We start from the raw sequence: 25,418 nt of genomic DNA, 5'->3' as shown, positions 1-25,418 counted from the left end.
AGTATATTTAATTATTTTCTTGGGGAAGCAGTTTTCAAATGCATTTACAAAAGTGTCACGAAATAAATTATATTTTAAATTGGCATCAGGTTCACGGTACACCTCATCCCAGTCTAACTGCTGTAGGCTTTCCCTGAAATTTTCAATTGTTAGATCGTTGACTGAACGTACTACTTTGGAGGACTGTTTAGTACTGCTGAATGGAGCTATGTTATATATTGTAACTAGCTGTGTACCATTCTCAACAGGCTGAGCATTTATCTGGTTAAACTTATCTTGGTCTATAAAGAAGTTATCTATCAGTGAGCTGCTATCCTTTACCACCCGAGTAGGAAAATCAATAACGGGTGTCAAATTGAAAGAACCAAGTAATACTTCAAGGTCATTTCTCCTATTACCCTCTTTCAGAGAATCTACATTGAAGTCCCCACAAATAATAATTTGCTTCCCCCTGTCTGACAGATAGCACAACAAGGAGTCCAAATTTTTCAGAAATAGATGAAAATTTCCCGATGGGGACCTATATGCACTTACAATTATAAATGTGTCTTTATTTAATTTAAGCTCACAGGCACATGCTTCTATATTTTTCTCCACACAAAACTTTTTTGTTTGTATACTTTTTGCACAATGATAACTTTTGACATATATGGTAACTCCTCCTTTCTCCATATTTTCTCTAATTATATGTGCAGAGAGCTTATATCCACTTACATTTACCTTATCCATATCAGTAACAATGTGATGCTCATACAGGCATAGTATATCTATTTCATTCTCAGCTTCTAAATCTTCTAAACAAACCAGAAGCTCATCTATGTTATTCTTTAAACTCCCAATATTTTGATGAAATATACTTACATTATTTTTAATCATACTTTTATGAGAACCTTTCCTTATTCTAATATTTGCAGTACTCTCCTGTCTGAGTTTCTCATTGTGCTTAGGCCTAGTTCCTATACCAGTGGTCACATGGTGTTCAATTTATTGTTAGCTGCAATGTACTTTGAAAAAACTATGGCAGAAGAGCAGTTATATTCTGCTGCCGGTCTGTCCTTTGTTCTGGAAATGAAATGATAATAAAGAAAAAAACCGGACAAATGAGTGTAGTCCTCACGCTCTCAGGGTTCCAGAGAAACTTAATTATGTGTAGAATATACATAGTTCATCTATAGATTTTAGTGAGTGAGTTTCGAATACCAAAATACACTATGTGATCAAAAGTATCGCGGCACCCCCAAAAACATACGTTTTTCATATTAGGTGCATTGTGCTGCCACCTAATGCCAGGTACTCCTTATCAGTCACCTCAGTAGTCATTAGACATCGTGAGAGAGGAGAATGGGGCGCTCTGCGGAACTCACGGACTTCGAATGTTGTTAGGTGATTGGGTGTCACTTGTGTCATACGTCTGTAGGCGATATTTCCACACTCCTAAACATTCCTAGGTCCACTATTTCCGATGTGATAGTGAAGTGGAAACGTGAAGGGACACGTTCAGCACAAAAGCGCACAGGCCGGCCTCGTCTGTTGACTGACGGAGACCGCCGACAGTTGAAGAGGTTCGTAATGTGTAATAGGCAGACATCTATCCAGACCATCACACAGGATTTCCAAGCTGCATCAGGATCCACTGCAAGTACTATGACAGCTAGGCGGGAGGTGAGAAAACTTGGGTTTCTTGGTCGAGCGGCTGCTCATAAGCCACACATCACGCCGGTAAATGCCAAATGGCGCCTCGCTTGGTGTAATGAGCGTAAACATTGTACAATTGAACATTGGAAACACATTGTGTGGAGTGACGAATCACGGTACACAATGTGGCGATCCGATGGCATGGTGTGGGTATGGCGAATTCCCGGTGAACGTCATCTGCCAGCATGTGTAATGCCAACAGTAAAATTCGGAGTAAGTGGTGTTACGGTGTGGTCGTGTTTTTCATGGAGGGGGCTTGCACCCCTTGTTGTTTTGCGTGGCACTGTCACAGCACAGGCCTACATTGATGTTTTAAGCACCTTCTTGCGTCCCACTGTTGAAGAGCAATTCGGGGATGGTGATTGCATTTTCAACATGATCGAGCACCTGTTCATAATGCGCGGCCTGTGGCCGAGTGGTTACACGACAATAACATTCCTGTAGTAGACTGGCCTGCACAAACTCCTGACCTGAATCCTATAGAACATCTCTGGGGTGTTTTGGAACGCCGACTTCGTGCCAGGCCTCACCGACCGACATCGACAGCTTTCCCTAGTGCAGCACTTCGTGACGAATGGGCTGCCATTCCCCAAGAAAACTTCCAGCACTTGACTGGACGTATGCTTGCAAGAGTGGAAGCTGTTATCAAGGCTAAGGGTGGGCCAACACCATATTGAATTCCAGACTTACTGATGGAAGGCGCAACGATCTTGTAAGTCATTTTCAGCCAGGTGTCCAGATACTTTTGATCATACAGTGTACGTGACATAAATGGCCGTATCTTTTGATTGCATTGACTTAGAAATTTAATTTTTTTTTTCACCAGCAAAGAATTGCCGACCTTAGTATTTGACATAAAATTCAGCTTAATACCTCTACCCGTTTCTGAGAAAAGGGTATTAACAGACATACGGATAGACAGACGGATAATAAAGTTATCCTATAAAGGTTCCGTTTTGACCGATTGAGGAACGAAAGCCTAAAAGTCGAGCGCAAAGAAAGCTAGAGCAACGCTTTCAGTCAATTACAGAACAAACTTATCGACCGAAAGATAAAAAAGGAGTGATTTAAAAAAAGACAGCAAGTTAAGCCCTTTTGTGATTTGGTGTAATGGGACGACATCATCTGTCAATACGCGGGTTATTCCTACATGCCCCACACGGAAGACGGCGCTGCTTCAAGTACTTGTTAAAGATGTACGATCGATGTCACGTCGGAATATCTGGGGATCTCGAGCTTACACGAAGAATGACGGGGCACCTGGTCGTAGGATACTGTTTCATCGCGAGTCAGTGTAACGGAAATACTGAAAAATTTCAAATAACTAAAACTCGAAGAGAAATCTATGACCACTCGCAAAAATTTACTTAGAAAATTACAAGAATCTGTGTTCAGGCCGGAAAGGGGGAATATTCTTGATCACTTACACACTGCTTCTGCAGAGACTAAAATAATTGCAATAGTAGTATTCCATAGATCTCACAGAGAGTTGTATCTGCGATATGGAAAGAAAGAAGAGGCGTACATTTAGTTTAATTTAAGTATAATACAGAGAAACTACTTTACGTTACTGTATTACACTGCCAATATCAATAACAAAATAAACTCAGACATTAGTTTTAAGAGGTTCTGGAAGGTGCTCTTCAGTGGAGTAGAAGGAGTCACCCAACAGAAAGTTCTGTAACTTAGCCCTAAATTCCACCACATTCTCTACATGCAGTGTAATGCGCTCTGGTTGGTTGTTTTAATATGAACATGACTCCTTTTTGTTTTACTGTTAACCTCTTGAAATCTTTGTAGGGGTTGTTTATCGTTGTGCTTCTTATTAAAATTCTTATTAAATTTAATATTTATTAAATTTCTTATTAAATTTATGAAAGGAGAAAGACTGATAATGAAAAAGATATTAATGAATTATTTTCAAGTTGTTATCAAAATATCCAGTCTTTTTAAAGAAATCTCTGCAAGGTGTTCTAGAATTAGCAGCAGATATAATTCATATAACACGCTCCTGTATTTTGTAAATACTGTCCCTGTAATTTGAATTTCCCCAGAAATTGATTCCATAACTCATTAGTAAGTGAAAATATGCTGAATTTTAAAGTATCGTAAACATGCATACTGTAAACATAGCTGACGTCAGGCGACTCAATAATTCTAGCCATTGCGTTTCCCATTTGAGATTGTGATCTATCTACAGTCCCAAAAACTGAACACTCCCTTCTTCCTGTATTCCATCGTTTTTGAAACGTGTTTGAGAAACCTATTTTTATAGCTTGTAGGCTTCTGTTACAAGTATTGAGCTGTATGTACTGAGTATTGTCGAAATTCAATGATCATCCATTTGCCTTGAAGCAACTGTTGATATTTTTGAATATTTAATTACCTGCCTTTTGCTGTAAGGGGACTGGCACTATTTCGTTTTATTCCTGTACTCGTATCCTTCGCAAAAAGTGTAAAATTTGCATCTTCCAAACTGAAAAATTCAAGATGATTTATACACAGTAAAAATATCAGAGGACTTAAAATCAGGCCGGCCAGGGTGGCCGAGCGGTTCTAGGCGCCACAGTCTGGAACCGCGCGATCGCTACGGTCGCAGGTTCGAATCCTGCCTCGGGCATGGATGTGTGTGATGTCCTTAGGTTAGTTAGGTTTAAGTAGTTCTAAGTTCTAGGGGACTGATGACCTCAGTAGTTAAGTCCCATAGTGCTCAGAGCCATTTGAACCAACTCACAATCAAACCTTGAGATACACTGTGTCTGATTGCTTCAAAGTTTGAACACATATTATTACGTGACTGACATGGAACTGCTACACATCGCTTTCCGTCATTCAGATTTTAAAAAATCGGGAACCTGCCGTTTCTTACTGTTTCTTAATATTTTTCTTATGTATTAGGGTACCAGAGGTCACACAATCGGAAGCCTGAATCTGGTCAAAAAATATGGTAGTTGTTTTTGATTTATTGATGCCAATATATAGACTGTTAAGTTAAATATTGTCTGTTCATTTGACAGTTAAGATGGAATTAAACGGAGAACAACTCGCACAGATGTATATAAGCAATCATTATTCTTTCCACGATCCACCTGTGAATGGAATGCAGAGGTATCTGATAAAATGTTACGAAAAGTGTTCTCTGTCACGTTCGAGGTAGTGATTCCTAGAGTAAAAAGTAAATGGCAGGAAGGTTCATATTTCGAATTATTTCTTTCGATGTATTCACTACTTTTTATCAATAGGCAAGGTAAAAATTACAGAACTAGAGAATAGTAATGATGAACAGGAAGGAAAGTAGTTTAATGACGGCAGTGCCACTGGGCCTAACTGAATACCTTTTACATTTATATCATTTACGGAACAGAACTGGTGTTAGTTGCAACAGCCATTTATCCAAGGTCCCTGGAGTACTAGAAAGTGTCTTGTGACAAGGAAAGTGTGGCGAGTGCTCCACTTTCTGAGAAAGACAACAGAACAATCCTGTATCACTGATGTAACTACGTACAGTATTTAAGAACACATTTTATGTTCAATCACAATTTCTAATACACTGGTAAAGCGCCGGCCGAAGTGGCCGAGCGGTTCTAGGCGCTACAGTCTGGAGCCGCGCGACCGCTACGGTCGCAGGTTCGAATCCTGCCTCGGGCATGGATGTGTGTGATGTCCTTAGGTTAGTTAGGTTTAAGTAGTTCTATGTTCTAGGGGACTGATGACCTCAGATGTTAAGTTCCATAGTGCTCAGAGCCATTTGAGCCATTTTTGAACTGGCAAAGCCTCTGTAGGAATGAACACTGATGGTGCAAGCTGTACTTGTATGGTACTTAACTTTTCTCGGAGCAATGCATTCCCAGTCGTTCCACATGAGCACATTTCACTGACCATCTCAAAGCTTCAACTTTTCAGTAGTCCATCTCCATAAACTGAGCGAGGTTGTGCCATGATTAAGTCAATGTGGACAAGCATGCAGGAGTAGCAGGGCTTACATTATAGTCCAGCCATCCAGATTTGGCTTCCGCGTGGTTCCCACAAATTGATTAAGTTGAACACTCAGCTGATTCCATTTAAAAGAATACAGATGATATCATTTTCCATCACCGTCCTATCTGAGTTTTTCTTTCATTTCTAACGATCTTGTCATTGACGGAATATCTATATTATTACACGAGTAACACAGCTCATGGTTGATGGTGGCCGAGTGGTTCTAGGCGCTACGGTCTGGAACCGTGCGACCGCTACGGTCGCAGGTTTGAATCCTGCCTCGGGGATGGATGTGTTTGATGTCCTTTTGTTAGTTAGGTTTAAGTAGTTCTAAGTTCTAGGGGACTGATGATTTCAGAAGTTAAGTCCCATAGTGCTCAGAGCCATTTGAACCATCTTTTGATGGTTCATGGTGCAAAGATCCATTTGCAGGTTGCGTATCTATCGGCTGACAACAGCAACAAAAATCATATTTTCAATATTTTATTTAATTATTGATCAAATTTAAAAATATAAAATGTTGTCATGATCTACTCAGTAAGAGAGATAATCTTATGTTAAAGGTTTAACACAGAAAGACAGGTATGACAGTTAGAAACTGAGTAGCCCTATACGAGGTCTGCTCAAAAAATTCCGGAACTTTGTCCACAAAATTTTTCTACTCTTACCTTTCACTAAATGTGCATTATCTTCCCTGAAATACTCTCCTCCACAACTGATACACCGCTCCCAACGCCGTACCCGCTTCCGGAAGCAGTCTTGGTACACCTCTTGCTGAACCGTGCAAAGCGCCGTCTGCGAATTTTCTTTTATCTCGTCTGTCGTTGCAAATCTTCGTCCTTTCAACGCGGTTTTCAGCTTTGGAAACAAAAGAAGTCCACAGGGACCAGGTCTGGAGAGTACGGAGGATGAGGCAGCATAGTGATTTCGTTTTTTGTGCCGTAGTCACGCAGCAACAGGGATGAGTGTGCGGGTCGTTATCGTGATGCGTCATGAATTGTCTCGCCACATTTCAGGCCGTTTCCTTCTCATATTTTCTCGCAGGTGTCGCAACATGTCTTGGTAGTACCATCGATTAACAGTTTGTCCCTGTGGCTCGAATTCATGATGAACCAATCCTTCAAACTCGAAGAAAACGATCAGCATGGCTTTGACATTTGACCTGACATGACGGGCTTCTTTTTGGCCTTGGAGAACCTTTCCTGACCCATTGTAAAGATTGCCCCTTGGTCTCAACATCATAACCATAGACACACGTCTCATCGCAATTCTCTTAAGAAATATCTCGTTCTCATTTGCTCGATCCAAAATCTCTTCAAAGATTGCGAGGCGAAGATCTTTCTGCTCTTGACTCACGAGCCGTGGGGGGAACTTGGTGGCTATACGATGTATTCCAAGATACTGTGTGAGGATTCCATGACATGATCCAACTGAAATGTTACATTCTTCTGCAGTCTCTCGGACAGTCAGTCTTCAATTGGCACGCACAATTTTGCTGACGTTACTGACATGAGCGTCGTCGGTAGACGTCGAAGGGCGTCCTGAAAGAGGGTCATCTTTAACTTTCGTCCGGCCATTTTCAAACCGTGTGAACCATTCGTAATACGGAGTATGGCTTAAGCACTACTCACGGTAGGAGGAATTTCACGAAAAATTTAATGAAGACGCGTTGCTCCTCTAACTCTGCCACCTCGAAACTCGCGAACTGTGCGACACGACGTTCTACTCAAAACAGCACAGACATACAACAATGAAACTTCCATCAGTTACACATTAAACACAGACCTATCCAGGAATGGCAACCGCATTTAGCTCCAACACACTATTGGCCTGAAATTACGAACGTTGCGGAATTTTTCGAACAGAACTCGCACGTCTTGGGCAGAAAACTCAAGTTGCGCAAATACCCACATTGTATTCATCCAGCATTTAAGAATGGGAGCAAATTGTGACTTGCAGCAAACTTTACACATTATTTCAAACATTTGAGAAACTTTCACTCGCCGATACTCCCCACAAAATGACGAAAGGGAAGAAAGTTAATCGTTTACTACATTTTCACTGTTCACTTAGTAAAACTATTGTATCAGGCAAGTTATTTTAATTTACTACTTCTTTACTATCAACTCTATTCGCAACAAGGTTTGCAGACAGTATCCTCGTGTATCACTGAATAAACCTGCAAAATTATGTCACTGTACGACTAACGAAAAGGTTAGGAGAATGACTTCATAAACGTTGAGATACTGAAAACTGGCTTTCGTTTGAAATGGAGTGCAAATTACCCAGACTATATGCAACCAGTGTTGATAATGAGAGAACGGAACGCCTGACACAGGACGGGCCTCAGAGAGCTACCACAGATGGCGACCAAGTCGGACGCGGACGTCCGAGGCAGCACCAGGGAAGAGACAACACATTACAAGCAGCGCCAGGCGGGCGCGGACGGCAAAGAGGGCGCCCAGCGCCCTCTGGGCATAAATACTGGACAAGATCCTCCAATACAGCAGTATCAGGTAGCACCCGAAGAAGGCAACGACTGACGTGGCCGAAATATTGTGCCAGAGCGACACAAACACCCGGCAGTAGACCCGATTATTCCACATGTCAACTATAAAAATATTTCAAATGTAAACTTCTTGAATATGTCCTCATCTATAATTGGGCTCAAATTTCACTCAAGGCTCACCTTAATTAGAAATACAATATTACTTCAGCACATAACATGTTATAATTTATTGGTGTGTTTTCTTGACATATCATTCCCAACTTCTGCAGTTAAACAGTATCTTATATTTAACTTGTTATCATAAAATTGGATGATATTTTTTAATATTTCTGTCCCCCTTTTTCCAGTGGAAAGTGAAATAATTTGCAATTTTATACTAGCTACAACAATGCAACCGGTGAAGTTCTTTCTGCTCACACTAAAAGCTTTTAAAGATGTCTCGAATTAACTCAAATAAAACTAAACTGTTTCTTCTTTTAGTATGTAGTGCTGGAGTAAGATTCGGGAATTTATTTTCTATTGCAGGGAATGTATATAGTACTTACTTTAAAAGAAACAAATCCAGTTCCATGATCACTGGATTTAAATTTAAAATATGTTGCACTTGTTAGAAAACGTTCTTGAACTGGCCCTGGGGAATAGTGGACTTTGAAACTTGGGTCTTTTACTAATACTGCCATACACTAACTGGTTGAAACCTCCAGAAGCTTTTTCTGGTCATTCAAAGACAATGAATCATCTAAAATATGTTGAATCCACTGATAGTTCTTTGGCAATAGCAGAAGCAAAGGAAAAATCCGTTGTGCATCAATGGAACAATGAAAATATCATCAAGATGCTAACTACATGAAAGTTCTATCAATTCTGAAAACTGCAGTTCTCTGTGGCCAAGAGGAATTACCTCTTCTCAGCAAACACAATCATGGAAATTTAATGTCTGATGACTGTCAGTTAAATGATGGAAATTTTTGTTCTCTCAAAAGGTTCCAAGCTTAAGCTGGTGATTTGGTTTTACAAAGGAATCTTCGAAGTGGTCCTAAGAATGAGATGGTACTGGTATTCAACACCAGACAATAGAAATATGTGGTGACACTTAACAGGGCATGGTCTGTCAAGCTTAATATTATCCAGTCTGAAATTAATCAGTGTTAACTGTATATTTTTGATTGGTCAGGGGTACAATGGAGCAGCAGCAGTGAGCACAAGCTTTCATTAGAAACAAATACCCAATGGCTGCTTATATATATTGCAGCACCCTCTCTTTACACCTAGGCTAAACTGATTTGTGTTCTCTGCAGACTATTAGGGACTGGATAGGGAGAGTATAAACCATCAGAAACTTCTTAGAGCTCAGCTGAACATAACGATGTTCTGAAACTACCTGCTAAAGATTTATTACTGGTGGCCAGATACTCAACACTTTTGGAAATGTGTGAAACTAGGTGGCTTTATAAATATTAGGCAATTCTAGGTTTTCTGTCACAGGTCCAACTGCACTAACATTGATAAAAAGCAAGCATAGTTAAAGCTTATTCATGATTAAGTTGTCTCTGCATTGCAACGTTAAATACCAGTTGGCAAAATGTGTTAGGCTAACTGGCAATTTGACTGCAGTTCACTCCATGTGTTACAAAAGGAAAGTGGCCAATGTACATGCAAAGAGAATGATAATCAGTGTCTGCAGTACTTATGTGCATTATCATAACTCAGGTATTGTTGCTGCACTGTGGAAAGCAAGAAAAGGACATCAAATTTCTCAAAATTTTAAACTGATATCCTTTTAGAGCTGATCAACTTCAGTTTGACATCAGCAAAAAGATGGGTGTAGTATGAGGGAGAAACTGGAAGCATGGTCAAATATACAGGGTGACAATTATTGAACTATGTGGAAAAAAAACATAAATTAGTTACAAACTACGATGTGCACACACTTTATTCAACATGTAAATATCACTACAGATATTCAGATTTAGGTTATGACACATTCGATATGCCTTCATCATTGGTGATGATGTGGCACAGACAAATAGCGAAATTCTGCATGACCCACTGAAGTGTCAGAGCATCGATCCTGCAATCAAGGCCCATGCCAGTGGCCTCTAGGTACCCCAGAACCAGAAAGCAGTTCCCAAAGCACTCCTCCAGGACCTCAAACACTCTCCTGGTTCATTGGGGTTGAGCATGAACCACATCTTGTCAAAATAGGGGATAACGAGTATGAAATCATCTTCCAAAACTTTCACACTCTGTTCGGTAGTCACCACACCACCGATGAATAACAGGCTGATTCTTCCATGACAGGACATTGCACAACACACAGTCACAAGTTGAGAGTGAAGAGACTTCTTTATTGTAAAATGACCCTTGTCAGTCCCTCAAATGTGCCAGTTTTGCTTATTGACAAACCCATCCAAACGAAAGTGGGCTTTGTGGCTAAACCAAACCATACTAATTCCCATCATGCCCTGGGGCCAACCATGCAGTTTGAACATCCTAACACAAACCATTCAGAAGTTATGATGATTTTATTTCATATAGTTCAATAACTGCCACCCTGTAGGAACACAGTTTAATTCCATTCCAAGGAAGAATTACATTTTCTTTGATTCCTAAAGTAATAAACTTCTGTTACTAAAGTGAATGAAAACACTATTTTCAAATGTGCTTAGATTTATGTTGCAAAAACAATTCAAGATACAGAGATCACAAAAATGGTAAAAACAGCTACAAAATGAATTCATTTCAGGTGTAATGAAAAGAACTCCAGAAATGTTGCAAACCTGTTACAAAAACATGAAGAGAAGGCTGCAGAAGGACTTGGTGGAGGAGAAGGTAGAAGTGTACAAGGCAGTAGGGGGTGAAGGCAGTATTGAAAACATTCCACACAAGTCAAAGTTGCTATAAATATCTGGGTCCTCATTGAAGCTGCTTTATAACCCATTTGATTTAGAGGCACAGTATGGTGTTGTTTGTATTTGAATGTAGATGTGCTTGAAGACAAAGCAGTTGTCAATGCCAGCAGTATCCCCAATCCAGGTACAGAAATCAATTCAAGCAGCACATAAATGTTCATCCACTAGATATTGTTATGGAAGCTCCTGAACAACCCCTCCCACAAGCAACACCATCCAGATGAAATCAGTGAAGAATGCCCACAAACCGAAAGGATCATCATCATCATCATCATCATCATCATCATAATCTTCACTGCAAAATGTGTTGCAAAAAGGAATAGAGATACACCTGGAGCAGCTACACATGATGAGATCAAAACATCACATGTTGAGATCACAACATTGGAATGAAATGTGAATAAAAAAATTGAAACTTTTGTACTAAAAGAAAAAAATCAAATTCTAGAAATGAAAAAAAAAATGCAGTTAATATGTAGCATCTTTTTATCTCACATCACTATGACTAATTTCATTATTCAATAGTTTTTCCTACATTATTATAAATAAATTTATTGACTGTGAAAATTACACTTGCAGTCAGCTTCTGCTTCAGTATTTTGTTATTTGTGCATGATAATAATAATAAAAAAATAATTATGTCTTTTATATGTATTAAGTTATAGGTACCTCAGTGAAGATGTTCATTAATTATAGTGTGATGAACTACTCATCCTGACAAGGTATCCTCACAATACGTTTTTTGACAGTGAGATACTGGTTCATTATCGTCAATGTTGGGACCTCCCTTACTTCATAACAGCCTCAGCAGCTGCGCATTTGTGGATCTTCCGGTGTTCTTCTTTGGTCATATTTCTTGCAATATTATGCAAGATAGCCATACTCACTATAATTGCCATCATTTTTTATGGACTGCACCTCATTCACATGGGTAAAATTGGATACCTCTGCTTTCACAAACCATATTATCTCTCCACAGTGTTCCTTGTTCTAACATGATAAATGTTGTGTTGGTGTTGTGATTCACTTTGTGGATTTGAAAGTGGTGTCAATAGGCATGGTCTGCATATGTAGCCACTATACCCTAGTAAGTGACCTATTGGTATTTTGCCATTTTCAAACTGTTTTGAAATATTGTAGTGTGGTTCACAGAACAAGGCCACCTGAGCCTCCGCCACACACCGTCAGGTGGCTTGTGGCGTATGGATGTAGATGTAGATGTAGATATCCCATTTCATTAAATTGTGGTAACTGATGGTTTGGCAACTAAATTAAAAGTATGGATTTCTCTCGCAGGGAAGTTCTGCATTATATCCCCCAAAAGACTGAATCCTTATGTGAGTAAAATCTACTGTACCAATGACTCCACCAAACCCATCAAGTATGCAGAAATCACCTATCAAGGGGCGTAATTCTGCTCGAGAAGCAAACTTTATGTTTTGAGGAGATGTTGCTGCTATGTTCTCTGACACATCACCGATAATTCTTTGCACTGTTCTACTGTGTACATTAGCAGTGCCACTAATAACTAAATTTAATGCACCAGCTGCACATGCCTTTATTGTCATTAGCATTCTGTTCTTGTGTAAGACAGGGTTACTCTGATAAGTGGGAAATTCCAATCTCTGGTTGATCTGACCTAATAACCTCCACACTTTTCTTCTGAAAGATGGAATCTCTCTTCAGATTTCCTGCCCCATACTCTTCAAAAGGACTTCCTCGTATCACAAGTATACCAATATGGTTGCAGTGACAGTTTATATGGTCAAGAAATAACAAATGGCTCAAATGGCCCTGAGCACTATGGGACTTAACATCTGAGGTCATCAGTCCCCTAGAACTTAGAACTACTTAAACCTAACTAACCTAAGTACATCACACACACCCATGCCCAAGGCAGGATTCGAACCTGCGACCATAGCGGTCACATGGTTCCAGACTGTAGTGCCTAGAACTGCTCAGCCACCCCGGCCGGCCAAGAAATAACATTTCGTCATCTTATATGCTGTCTAAAATTTCAAAATGCACAACTATCTTAATATGATACATGTTTACTTTATTTTAACAGCCATCAATTCAAGATAAATGAGCCTTCGACCTTGGTCAACTTCAGCCACAATCAGCTCCCATGTTTAACTTTATCAGAGGTTGGTGCAGTTGAATTTTGTACTGACCATGGATAGCTTTTAATGAATGTTTACACAGTCGGCACACAGTGCAATCTCTGCAGCACTTAGAATCGTGTGCTAACAATGTATGTTAGCCCAGTTCTCAGCCACATCTGTAACTTTTCCTTTAGGAGTGGTCGGTTTCCCGACCGATTAAAGTACTCGGTAGTGAAGCCACTTTATAAAAAGGGAAACATTGATAATGTTGACAATTTTAGACCTATTTCTATGCCATTGGTGTTTGCTAAAGTTATCGAGAAGGTTGTATATACAAGGTTACTGGAGCACTTAAATTCACATAATTTGCTGTCAAATGTTCAGTTTGGTTTTAGAAATGGTTTAACAACTGAAAATGCTATATTCTCTTTTCTCTGTGAGGTTTTGGATGGATTAAATAAAAGGTTGTGAACGCTAGGTGTTTTCTTTGATTTAACAAAGGCTTTTGACTGTGTTGACCACAAAATATTGCTGCAGAAGTTGGACCATTATGGAGTAAGGGGAGTAGCTTACAATTGGTTCGCCTCTTACTTTAAGAACAGAAAGCAGAGGGTAATTCTCCGCAATATTGAGAGTGGTAGTGATGTTCAGTCCCAATGGGGCACTGTTAAGTGGGGCGTTCCCCAAGGGTCGGTGCTGGGGCCACTGCTGTTTCTTATTTATATAAATGATATGCCTTCTGGTATTACAGGTGATTCAAAAATATTTCTGTTTGCTGATGACACCAGCTTGATAGCGAAGGATCTTGTGTGTAATATTGAATCAGTAACAAATAATGTAGTTCATGAAATAAGTTTGTGGCTGGTGGAAAATAATTTGATGCTAAATCACAGTAAGACTGGGTTTTTACAGTTTCTAACTCACAATTCAACAAAAACCGATATTTTGACCAGACAGAATAGGCATATTATAAGCGAGACGAAACAGTTCAAGTTCCTAGGTGTTCGGATAGATAGTAAGCTGTTGTGGAAAGCCCATGTCCAGGATCTTGTTCAGAAGCTAAATGCTGCTTTATTTACCATTAGAACAGTATCTGAAATAAGTGACACTTCAACACAAAAAGTAGTCTACTTCGCATATTTTCATACGCTTATGTCATATGGTATTATTTTTTGGGGTAATTCTTCTGATTCAAAAAGGGTATTTTTGGCTCAAAAACGGGCTGTTCGAGCTATATGTGGTGTAAGTTCAAGAACCTCTTGTCGACCCCTATTCAAAAATCTGGGAATTCTGACATTGCCCTCACTGTATATATTTTCTTTAATGTCATTTGTTGTTAGCAATATTAGCCTATTCCCAAGAGTTAGCAGCTTTCACTCAGTTAATACTAGACAGAAATCAAATCTGCATGTGGAATGCACTTCCTTGACTCTTGTGCAGAAAGGAGTGCAGTATTCTGCTGCATCCATTTTCAATAAGCTACCACAAGAGCTCAAAAATCTTAGCAGTAGCCCAAACTCTTTTAAGTCTAAACTGAAGAGTTTCCTCATGGCTCACTCCTTCTATTCTGTCGAGGAGCTCCTGGAAGAGCTAAAAAATTAAGCAAATTCCAGTGTTACATTGTTGATTTTCTTCATTTAAACTTACGACTTGTAACCTGAATATGTTTTTTTATATTTCATTTTATCTGTTTCTAATATCGTGTTATAATTTCATGTATTGACTCGTTCCATGACCATGGAGACTTCTCCTTAATTTGGTCCCACGGAACAATAAATAAATAAATAAATAAATAAATAACTGTTCAAAAAATTTTTGTAATGGATCTTGAGCACACCAGTTGTCACATGGAGCCACTTATAGCTGGTTCATTGTTTTTCCTGTATGACTGGAAGTAATCTTCTCTTCAAACATTTCTCTTTCCAGAATGCTTCATGGTGTTTACTGTGATCTTGTTGCTCCATTAAAATACATTGATCAGCCAGAACATTATGTACACTGACCTACTATCAATATAAACCCATCTACATAATAGTAGTGTCATCTTGCAAGAAATGACTACTAATCAGACTCATGCACAGTGCTTATAGTGTTGGTGAGTGTGCTGTTCGTGTGTAGAATGAGGAAGGTGCACAATCTATCTGAGTTTGTCTGAGGGCAGATTGTGGTGGCCCAGATGCTTGGCTTGAGCATTTCAGAAAGTGCACAACTTACTGGTTGTTCAAGGAATGCTGTAATCAGTGTCTTCAACTCATGCCGAAACTAAGTTGAAACAATGTCCAAATGTCATGGAGTTGGGTGGCCACCATTACTGATGTCAGATGTCATACACTGGGCAGATTGGTAAAAATGGACAGGTGGGTAACTGTGCAGAACTAACATCAGACTTCAAGCTGAGCAGAGAACAAGTGTGTCAACTGAAATGGGCACATGACCATCGGCACTACATGTTGATACAGTGGCAGAGCATTGCATGGTATGATGAATCTCAATACCTTCTTCATCATGACTGTGGGAGGGCACGAATCTGTTGTTTTCCAGGGAATCAGATCCTTGACACCTGTACTGTGAGACAGAGACAAGATGGCGGCTGCTCCATCATGCCCTTGGGAACATTCACTTGGGCATACGTGGGTTGAGTAGAGCTTGTGCAAGATACCATGATGTCCAAGGAGCATCGTACACTGATTGCAGACCATGTACACCCTTTCATGACGATTAAATTTCCCGATGGTAGTGGCATGTTTCAGCAAGGTAATGTGCCTGTCGCAAGACCAGGAGTGTTACAGAGTGATTTGAGGAACACAGTGGCGAGTTCCAATTGATGTGCTGGCCTCCCAACTTGCCAGATCTGAACTCAGTCGAACACATCTGGGACATGATTGAACATGCCGGCAGAGCTCGTCAGCCACCCTCCCCAGAATTTATGGAAATTAGGTAACCTGTGTGTGCAGATATGGTGCCAACTCCCTCCAACTATCTACCAAGGCCTCATTGCTTTCATATCATGACACATTACTGCTGTTATCCATGCCAAAAGTGGACATACCTGCTATTATGTAGGTGGTCATAATGTTCTGACTGATTAGTGTATGATGTCAATGTGTCCAGTGTCTTAGAATAAGAGGTATGGGACAGTGGCAGAAAATCCAAAAATCTATTTTTAGTCTACATTTTCATGACTGCATTGCAATTTACAATTAAGCGCTGGGCAAATGATTCATTGTACAATCTCTGGACTATTCCTCTACTGTTCTACTCTCCACACATGGGAAAAACAAACACTTAAATTTTTCCGTGTTAGCTCCAATTTTTCTTACTTTTATTGTGATTATCATTCTTCACTACATGGATGGATGCCATCAAAATATTTTCATATTTGGAGGAAAAAATTGGTGATTGAAATTTTGTGAAAAAATGAAGTCGTAATGAAAAACACCTTTGTTTTAATGATTGCCTGCACAATTCAAGTATCATATCTGTGACACTCTCTTCCCTATTTTGAAGTAATACAAAATGAGCTGCCCTTCTCTGAACATTTTATATATCCTCTGTCAATCCTATCTATTACATATCCCATGTCATGCAGCAGAATTCCAGAAGAGGACAAACAACTGCAGTATAGGCAGTCTCTTTAGTAGACCTCTTGCATTTTCCAAGTTTTCTGAAAATAAAACGTGCTCTCTGGTTTATTTTCCCCACAACATTATCTAGGCCTCAAAAGAAGAAGCCGAAATAACAATCACAGTACCGAGGTCTGAGCCTACAACGAAATATGGAAACAATATTCCTGCTAGCAGTCATGAGGATATTTACAGAAGAAACGTAGCCTTACCTCTGTTACATCACACAAGAAACTAGCTCTGTGACAGGTTTGTGGTATATCAATATTAAATCAAATCTCTTCAGAGCATAATTCTGAGGAAAGGTGGAAATTTCAGTACCTAAGATGAACTGGAGACTGTCAAAAATCAATTGATGTCACTAGAACCTTCATCTGCAGCTGGATAATTTTTGTTTGGCAACAAAAATGTATGAACAAAGAACAAGAGCAAAAAATGATTTGACAGCATAAGACATATGCAGTTAAATTTTTTTCCCTGATATTATAACTTTGCTCCAAATTCTAGTCACCATCCCAGTTTCAACAGCAATACCAGTAAGGCAATTTTAAACTTTAAACATTTAAAAACCTATGTAATAAGTAACAAAATCATTCAAAATAGACTGAATGGACTTGTTCTTCTGTGCATTGTGCCATTCCAGTTGGTCCAGAGGTAGTAATGAATCACTTTTCCAAATTGTCACAACACATAACAACCTGATAATGTGGAGTGCTAACAGCTGTCATATGTTAGACAGTTTCTGTTATATTGACAGTTATTTGAGCTGCAATTGAATAGTAAAAATTGTGTCATAAAATAGAGACAGAACCCCATGATCTCTGAAACAAAATTCTGAATACAAATTAAATGGAGATACTTGTTAAACATGATATTACAGTGTTGACAAATTGCCCTTCCTATTCGAAATACTATGTACTCACTCCCCTCTACAAATCCTAGAAGTATGTAATAGGAATATCCAAACGCCCTATATAAAGTAATGAATACAAGTTCTTTACTGTGAAATATTAATATCACTGCTGTTCTGACAATTCATTCTTCAAATCAATTAGGTTTTCCGTTATCAAAGTGTATTTGCAGGTATTGCTCTGAATAATTTTTTTTATTTTTCCTTCTACAATCCATATGTCTTCTTCAGAATTTCTTCATTCACTTGGCACAGAAGAGTTACACAGTACTTGACAGTTATTGTTTCAGTCTTTGTGATGTAATCAACAACAAGAATCTTATTTGCACCTCAGAAAACAGCAGGCATAAGCTTCCTGGCATAGCAAATCGACTTTCATACAAGGCCGGCAACTTCCATCCACTATTTTGATTACTATTTTGCTTCCGGTATCAGGTCATCCACAATAATAAGTCAATGCACAAAATTAGTTGGATGATTTTTAAAATAGCCTTAATATTGTTGAGAAATAATTTTACACACTGGTTTTCCATCAATATCTGGTATGTGTGACACCTACTTTACTCATAATTTTCTAATTTTTAATACTTAATGTAAAATGTACAATATTCTCTCTTTACATATACGCTAAATTTCATACAACTTGATCATCACTTACCATTTTGAGCATTTTTTCATATTTTCATTTGTGGTTGCAAGTATGGGACATCAATAATGTGAATCATATTCAGGAGAAGTGTGGCATGTTTGAATTCAGCACACAATTTTTAAACTCTTTGACAATAGAGGATCAGATTCCTTGAAACATGCCCAACATCATAAGTTTCAAAAGCCATATAAACAGTTACAGAATGTATGTAAAAAACAAAATTATTCAACAGATCAAGATTACACTTGGCACATGCTATTCTGCAGTGTGTATCAACACGAAAAAAATTTTTGGTGCCAGTAGTGCTAATTTGAAAAATATTCTGCTTGCCGTTGTATGGGCACTAATGCAGATTGTTTTCTCAGTAGTCTCAGTGGATTCTGTCTTCCCCCTCCCACCAACTACCATCTTCCTTATATATCCATATCTGTCACATTCCTCCCCAAAATGTTCTGTGTTCCAGTGTGCAACATGTAACTTAACCTGCCTGTGCCAGGGTAAGTTTTCTCTGTTGCTATATTCCTGCCCTGAATAATTATGGTTTCCATCAAAAAGGTGCCTTTTGCCAAACCAAAACAATGTAGCTCTTAACCAACAACCTTTACCTCTCCACCACTTGTGTGTCTGAAAAAGTGGAGACAATAACTAAAGCTGGGTACATGTTAGGAGTCATTATTGCCAGGAACAATTTTGCCCACATGTTTAGGATGATGTTGAGGTACTCTTAGTCGTTTTGTATGTATTATTTTTTCATAATTTTATGTCTTTATACTTGTACAGAAACCCTTCAAACAACAAGATGTATTCATTTTCTCTGTTTTTGTTGTTGCAATTTAATTTCTTATTCTGTTTGTTCCAGCACACCTGGCACATAATTGACATTTGTGAAGCAACAGCAAGAGACACAGCCAATACACAAAAGGTGACAATATGATATGTACAAACATAGAAATAAAGTTACAAATATAGGAATAAAAGAAGAATTTTACTGACAATTGCCATGGTCCAATAAAAATTTTAAAATATAGCAGCTTCTGGTTCTTCATTCATGCAACCTACTACTTGTTTCTCTCCTTTACTCATTATGTCTTATTCTTAGTTTAGCATTAATTACTGGTAATAAACAAAATTTTCATTAAAATCCTGTAGTAAATGATGTATTACTGCATCCAAAGACTACAGAAATTTGTTCAACTGCCAATGTCACAAGTGTGAAGTCTGGAGCAGCATGAAATCTGTGGTGCTGAACTCCATCCTGCATAAATCATTCCATTTCCAAAGGAGTTTAGTAAAGTACTCAAGCAAATCTTTGACAGAGGATGATATCAGGCACATTGTTGAGAATGCTCTTTATACTAGTGTGAAGGTCGTACCACTCTTTGATCAGTACAATAAGCCCTGGATGAAGTGTTATATTGAAATTGTTAATGTAGAGCTTGGGAAATTGCTCAGGGGAGATAGGTGTCCAAACATGAGATCACATGGTCACATCATACACAACATGGTTAGCATCTGAATGCTTCTGGCATAAGGCTGCAGCCTGGCTAATTGCCAGAAGCATCCAAACCTAACAAAGTATAATGCATCCTATACCAGTGATTCTCAGCATGTTCCTTTTTCTTTTACTTTTTCTTCTTCTTCTGCTTTTTAAAAAAAGAGGATAAATTCATCTGCAAGACAGCACTGTAGGATAAATATAGTTACAATTAAAACAGCTGCTAGGAATACAAAATACTGCAGCTTAGACAAAACTATGGATGTTAAAAAAACGCATTTAGTGTCTTCCATCAAGACACCAGCAACCTCATTAATGAAACAGGTGAAATTCTCATTTCCATACCGGAGAATGAAAGGATTGGTGGAATTTTCTCAGAATTGTGCATATTGGAACATCACATGGAAATCACAAAACTGAGTCATTTTGATGAATATGAGCTAATATAAGATAGTAGAATTGATAATGAATTGAGCTATATACGCAAAGATTCAGTTAAATGATAGGCCATTCAGCTTAATTGCTATTGTTTGATAAATTTAGAGAAGTGTGGGCACTCCTCAGGCACATAAATTATAATAATGTAATAACAACTATTTGTTTAATGAACAGATTACACATGGTAGTTTCTGTTAAGTCAAAAATTTCAGATGTCTGAATTGCAATCATCAAAAATTCTCCTCAATTCAAATACCTCTCAATCTACTTTGAAAACATTTAAATGATCCTGTAACTTTTTAAATTGTTCACTGGGTAACGGCTTGGTTAACAAATCAGTCAGTTGTTCCTTAATGTTTATGTAACAAACTTCAACAATTCCCTTGCTTGCATAATCTCCAAAAGAATTATATCTAACATCAATGTGTTACATTCTTCGATGCTCCCTGCTTCCAAGTGAATGCGAGAACTGTTGCTTTCTAGAATTCTCACTAGGTAGTTGGCCTTGAGACCTGTGTCAGTCAACAGCTGAATTAACTGCAGAAGTTCACCTGTCATTGTGGCCAAGCCTACATATTCCGTTTCAGTTGGAAATAAGGAACCACAACTTTGTAATCCAACAAAAAGTATTTCCATGCAGTTGCAAAAGAAATCCTAATGTACTCACAGACTTCCTATCTTTCCATCTGCCAAAATCTGCATCTGTGTAACAGAAAACCATCTCCACTCCTCCCCTTCCATAACAAAACCAAAATCCAACATTCCTTTAATGTGTCCTATAGTTGGAGTCACAAATTATGGTGGTTGAGTTTAGGCTTGTTCTGCACACCTACGTCACACATTCTCCAACAGCCAATAAGTGATCAGCAGTGTTGTGAGTGCTCTGCTGTGAATGTCGTAGCCAGTGTGAGCATTAAACGTGATCATAGAAAGTCATTTAGTGAATTTTTATTCCTTTTGTTGCAGGTTTTCATGGCTGATGGTGGTGGTAAGTGATGTATTCTACACAAGGAACTGACAGACATAATTAGCAGGATACACGCTTTCATCAAGCCCATAGCAGCTATTGCTCGGAACTGATGACAATGCAATCCCTCTCTGTTTCTCACCCTGTGAAACCACCACTATTCGTGGATTGGACTATGGTACTATTTTAAGCCTTCTCCAACAGTACTCCATAGGTTTGTTTGTTATCTGCTGAAGTAATTTACTGCTACACTCAGATCCAGTCTTGTAAGTGTAGCACACATCAAACAACCTACAGGGTGTTTCAAAAATGACCGGTATATTTGAAACGGCAATAAAAACTAAACGAGCAGCGATAGAAATACACCGTTTGTTGCAATATGCTTGGGACAACAGTACATTTTCAGGCAGACAAACTTTCAAAATTACAGTAGTTACAATTTTCAACAACAGATGGCGCTGCAGTCTGGGAAACTCTGTAGTATGATATTTTCCACATATCCACCATGCGTAGCAATAATATGGCATAGTCTCTGAATGAAATTACCCGAAACCTATGACAACGTGTCTGGCGGAATGGCTTCACATGCAGATGAGATGTACTGCTTCAGCTGTTCAATTGTTTCTGGATTCTGGCGGTACACCTGGTCTTTCAAGTGTCCCCACAGAAAGAAGTCACAGGGGTTCATGTCTGGCGAATAGGGAGGCCAATTCACGCCGCCTCCTGAATGTTTCGGATAGCCCAAAGCAATCACACGATCATCGAAATATTCATTCAGGAAATTAAAGACGTTGGCCGTGCGATGTGGACGGGCACCATCTTGCATAAACCATGAGGTGTTCGCAGTGTTGTCTAAGGCAGTTTGTACCGCCACAAATTCACGAAGAATGTCCAGACAGCGTGATGCAGTAATCGTTTCAGATCTGAAAAATGGGCCAATGATTCCTTTGGAAGAAATGGCGGCCCAGACCAGTACTTTTTGAGGATGCAGGCACGATGGGACTGCAACATGGGGCTTTTCGGTTCCCCATATGCGCCAGTTCTGTTTATTGATGAAGCCGTCCAGGTAAAAATAAGCTTCGTCAGTAAACCAAATGCTGCCCACATGCATTTCGCCGTCATCAATCCTGTCACTATATCGTTAGCGAATGTCTCTCATGCAGCAATGGTAGCGGCACTGAGGGGTTGTCGCGTTTGAATTTTGTATGGATAGAGGTGTTAACTCTGGCGCATGAGATGATACGTGGACGTTGGCGTCATTTGGACCGCAGCTGCAACATGGCGAACGGAAACCCGAGGCCGCTGTTGGATCACCTGCTGCACTAGCTGCGCGTTGCCCTCTGTGGTTGCCGTACGCGGTCGCCCTACCTTTCCAGCACGTTCATCCGTCACGTTCCCAGTCCATTGAAATTTTTCAAACAGATCCTTTATTGTATCGCTTTTCGGTCCTTTGGTTACATTAAACCTCCGTTGAAAACTTCGTCTTGTTGCAACAACACTGTGTTCTAGGCGGTGGAATTCCAACACCAGAAAAATCCTCTGTTCTAAGGAATAAACCATGTTGTCTACAGCACACTTGTACGTTGTGAACAGCACACGCTTACAGCAGAAAGACGACGTACAGATTGGCGCACCCACAGACTGCGTTGTCTTCTATATCTTTCACATCACTTGCAGTGCCATCTGTTGTTGAAAATTGTAACTACTGTAATTTCGAAAGTTTGTCCGCCTGATAATGTACTGTTGTCCCAAGCATATTGCAACAAACGGTGTATTTCTATCGCTGCTCATTTAGTTTTTATTGCCGTTTCAAATATACCGGTCATTTTTGAAACGCCCTGTATCAACTTGCAAAATGGTTTGGATTTGGCTATTGATGATTATTAAGCTCCAGTTTGCTTTTCACTGTGGATTTGCTCTCAACTGGTCTCTTAACTGGGTTACAGTTGCTCATGTCAAAGCGTTACAGTAGTTTTTACAAGTTTTATGTTGACGCATAAACATTTTGAAATCAGTGCTAAAAAAGACAGTAATAGAATTCTCACATATCTCACATGAAACTCTGACTTTCCAAAGCCCCTTTAACCAAGCTGCTCTCAGCAAAGTTACTTGTAACAATTGTGTCATCATCTTCATGTAATAGAAGATCCATTACACTGTCTTCAGGATCACCCACATACAAACATTTGTCGACACTTGACTATGTCCAATAATATTGACAAAGCTATCAGATGTTGCATTCTACATCCAAGTAATTCATTTCTATCCATACAAGGCCTTTCTAAACTTTAAGGTTTGATTCTTTTGACCTGTGATACTTTGAGGAATCTTCAAGTAGTTCCCCAGGTAGAAAATCATTTTTGACATCCATTTGACATGTATATCAATCCTTTTCAATGATGATTGACACAAGTGTTCTGAAGGTAGCCAAACATGCAACAGGAGCATATGTTTCATTATAATCATAACCATAGTGGGTCAGAATTTTTCTGGGTGTGGGAGCCGAGTACGTGAAATGGTGACACTACCGGTGCAGAAGGCCAAGCTCAGGAGTTGGTGAGGGTGGCTGTTGTATGCCCTAAAGTGTTAGTGATACAGCATTGAAACATATATGTTGCTTGTTGTTTTACAGTATGGATTGTCTTCTCCACGTTGTGAAAGGCGCGCTCACGTTTATGAATGATTTCATAGTCAAATTCACTCTAAGAACCCACCTTGTCAATCTGCTAGAGGGATCCTTTAAATGCAGTAGGCATTTCAGTGAAGTGTGATGTATTACAACTTTCAGTTTCTGCCCAAACAGGTTAACATTGAAAGTAAGTGATCCTATAGATCACTGCCAATATTTTCTTCTCTTTGGAAGAGTAATGGCATTCCACTCTGTTTAACTGTTAAGATGTGTATGCTACAGGACCTATATTCTGAATGAGAATGCAACCAGGAGCACTATTGCTAGCATCACAGGAAAGGATTAATTCTTTGTCAAAATCAAAAAACACCAGTACTGGTTCTTCAGTTAATGCATTTTTCAGCACCTGAAAGACATACTCACATTCCTGTGATGATTTAAATTTAACACCTTTCCTCAGCAAATGATTTAATGGTTGAGCAATTTGTACCAAGTTTCTGACAAATTTTAGGTAACAGTCACAGAGGCTCAAGAAGGATTGTTGCTGTTTCATTGTTTGAGGGGTTGAGAATTCAGAGACTGCTGGCATCAAACAGCGATCAGTTCATACACCCTCTTCACTAATAACATGGCCCTTGTACTTCGCCTGAGTCTGTGGAAAATTACATTTTTCAATACTTAGCATAAGACATGCTGCCTGTAGTCTACTGGATACTTCCTACTACCATTTTACATGTTCATTGATGTCCTCCAAAAAAGCAACATCATCATCATTTTCTAGATTTTAGGCCACACAAAAACCCTGTCTAGCAATCTTTGGAATGTGGCTAGTGTATTTTTTTAGCCTAAGTGGCATCCTGCAATATTTAAAGTGCCCCAGGAAACCACAATAGCTGTTTCAGGTCTTTCCTCAGACACCACGTTCATCTGGTGGTGACCACTCCACAGATCCATTGTTGAGAAAAATTTGCATCTGCCTACATTATCAAACATCTTCATGATATTAGGTATCAGATAGGCACCAGTGATAGTTCATGCATTCAGGTATCTAAGGGTGCAACAAAAGTGCAATCCATTGACTTTTTGGGGCCAAGACCACAGCTGCCTTCCAATCTTATCAAGGGCTTCTATGCTGCCTTCTACCAGCTGTCAGTTGGTGAAATCTTCCATGAGAGGTTGCAATTGCTTTGGTATGTGATATGACTTCCTATAAACCAGAGCATTATATTCTGTCAGTATGTTGTGCTGCGTAACAGGAGTCACAGGTAATGGACCTGATGCATTAAAAAAAGTCTTTAAATTATAACAGTAGTGCTTTCATAGTTCTCTAGTCACTGCCCTGCAGATGACACACTTCATCATGTAATGAAGAATCACTGAGGGTATGCTTGAGGCTGTGGTCAGTGTATGACCCATCTATACCTCCTTCATCCAAAATATCCAGTGTGGTGATGATTAAGCCCTTCAGGCGACTTGCATTGTTGATACTGAAATTGTACAAGCTAACC

General features: G+C 39.2%; 1 protein-coding gene across 1 annotated transcript in view; it reads left to right on the top strand.

Moving 5' to 3' along the window:
- Positions 1 to 19,408, top strand: part of LOC126419855 (uncharacterized) — a 29,819-nt gene extending 10,411 nt beyond the window's left edge. Inside the window, exon 2 of the mRNA XM_050087112.1 lies at positions 19,241 to 19,408. The gene's annotated coding sequence lies outside the window, so the exon portion shown is untranslated. The remainder of the gene's footprint in view (positions 1 to 19,240) is intronic.
- The last annotated feature ends 6,010 nt before the right edge of the window (positions 19,409 to 25,418 follow it).

This window comes from Schistocerca serialis, chromosome 9 (assembly GCF_023864345.2).
Source record: "Schistocerca serialis cubense isolate TAMUIC-IGC-003099 chromosome 9, iqSchSeri2.2, whole genome shotgun sequence".
Taxonomy (NCBI): Eukaryota; Metazoa; Arthropoda; class Insecta; order Orthoptera; family Acrididae; genus Schistocerca; species Schistocerca serialis.
The sequence above is the reverse complement of the archived record's forward strand: the minus strand, read 5'-3'. Positions and strand labels throughout refer to the sequence as shown.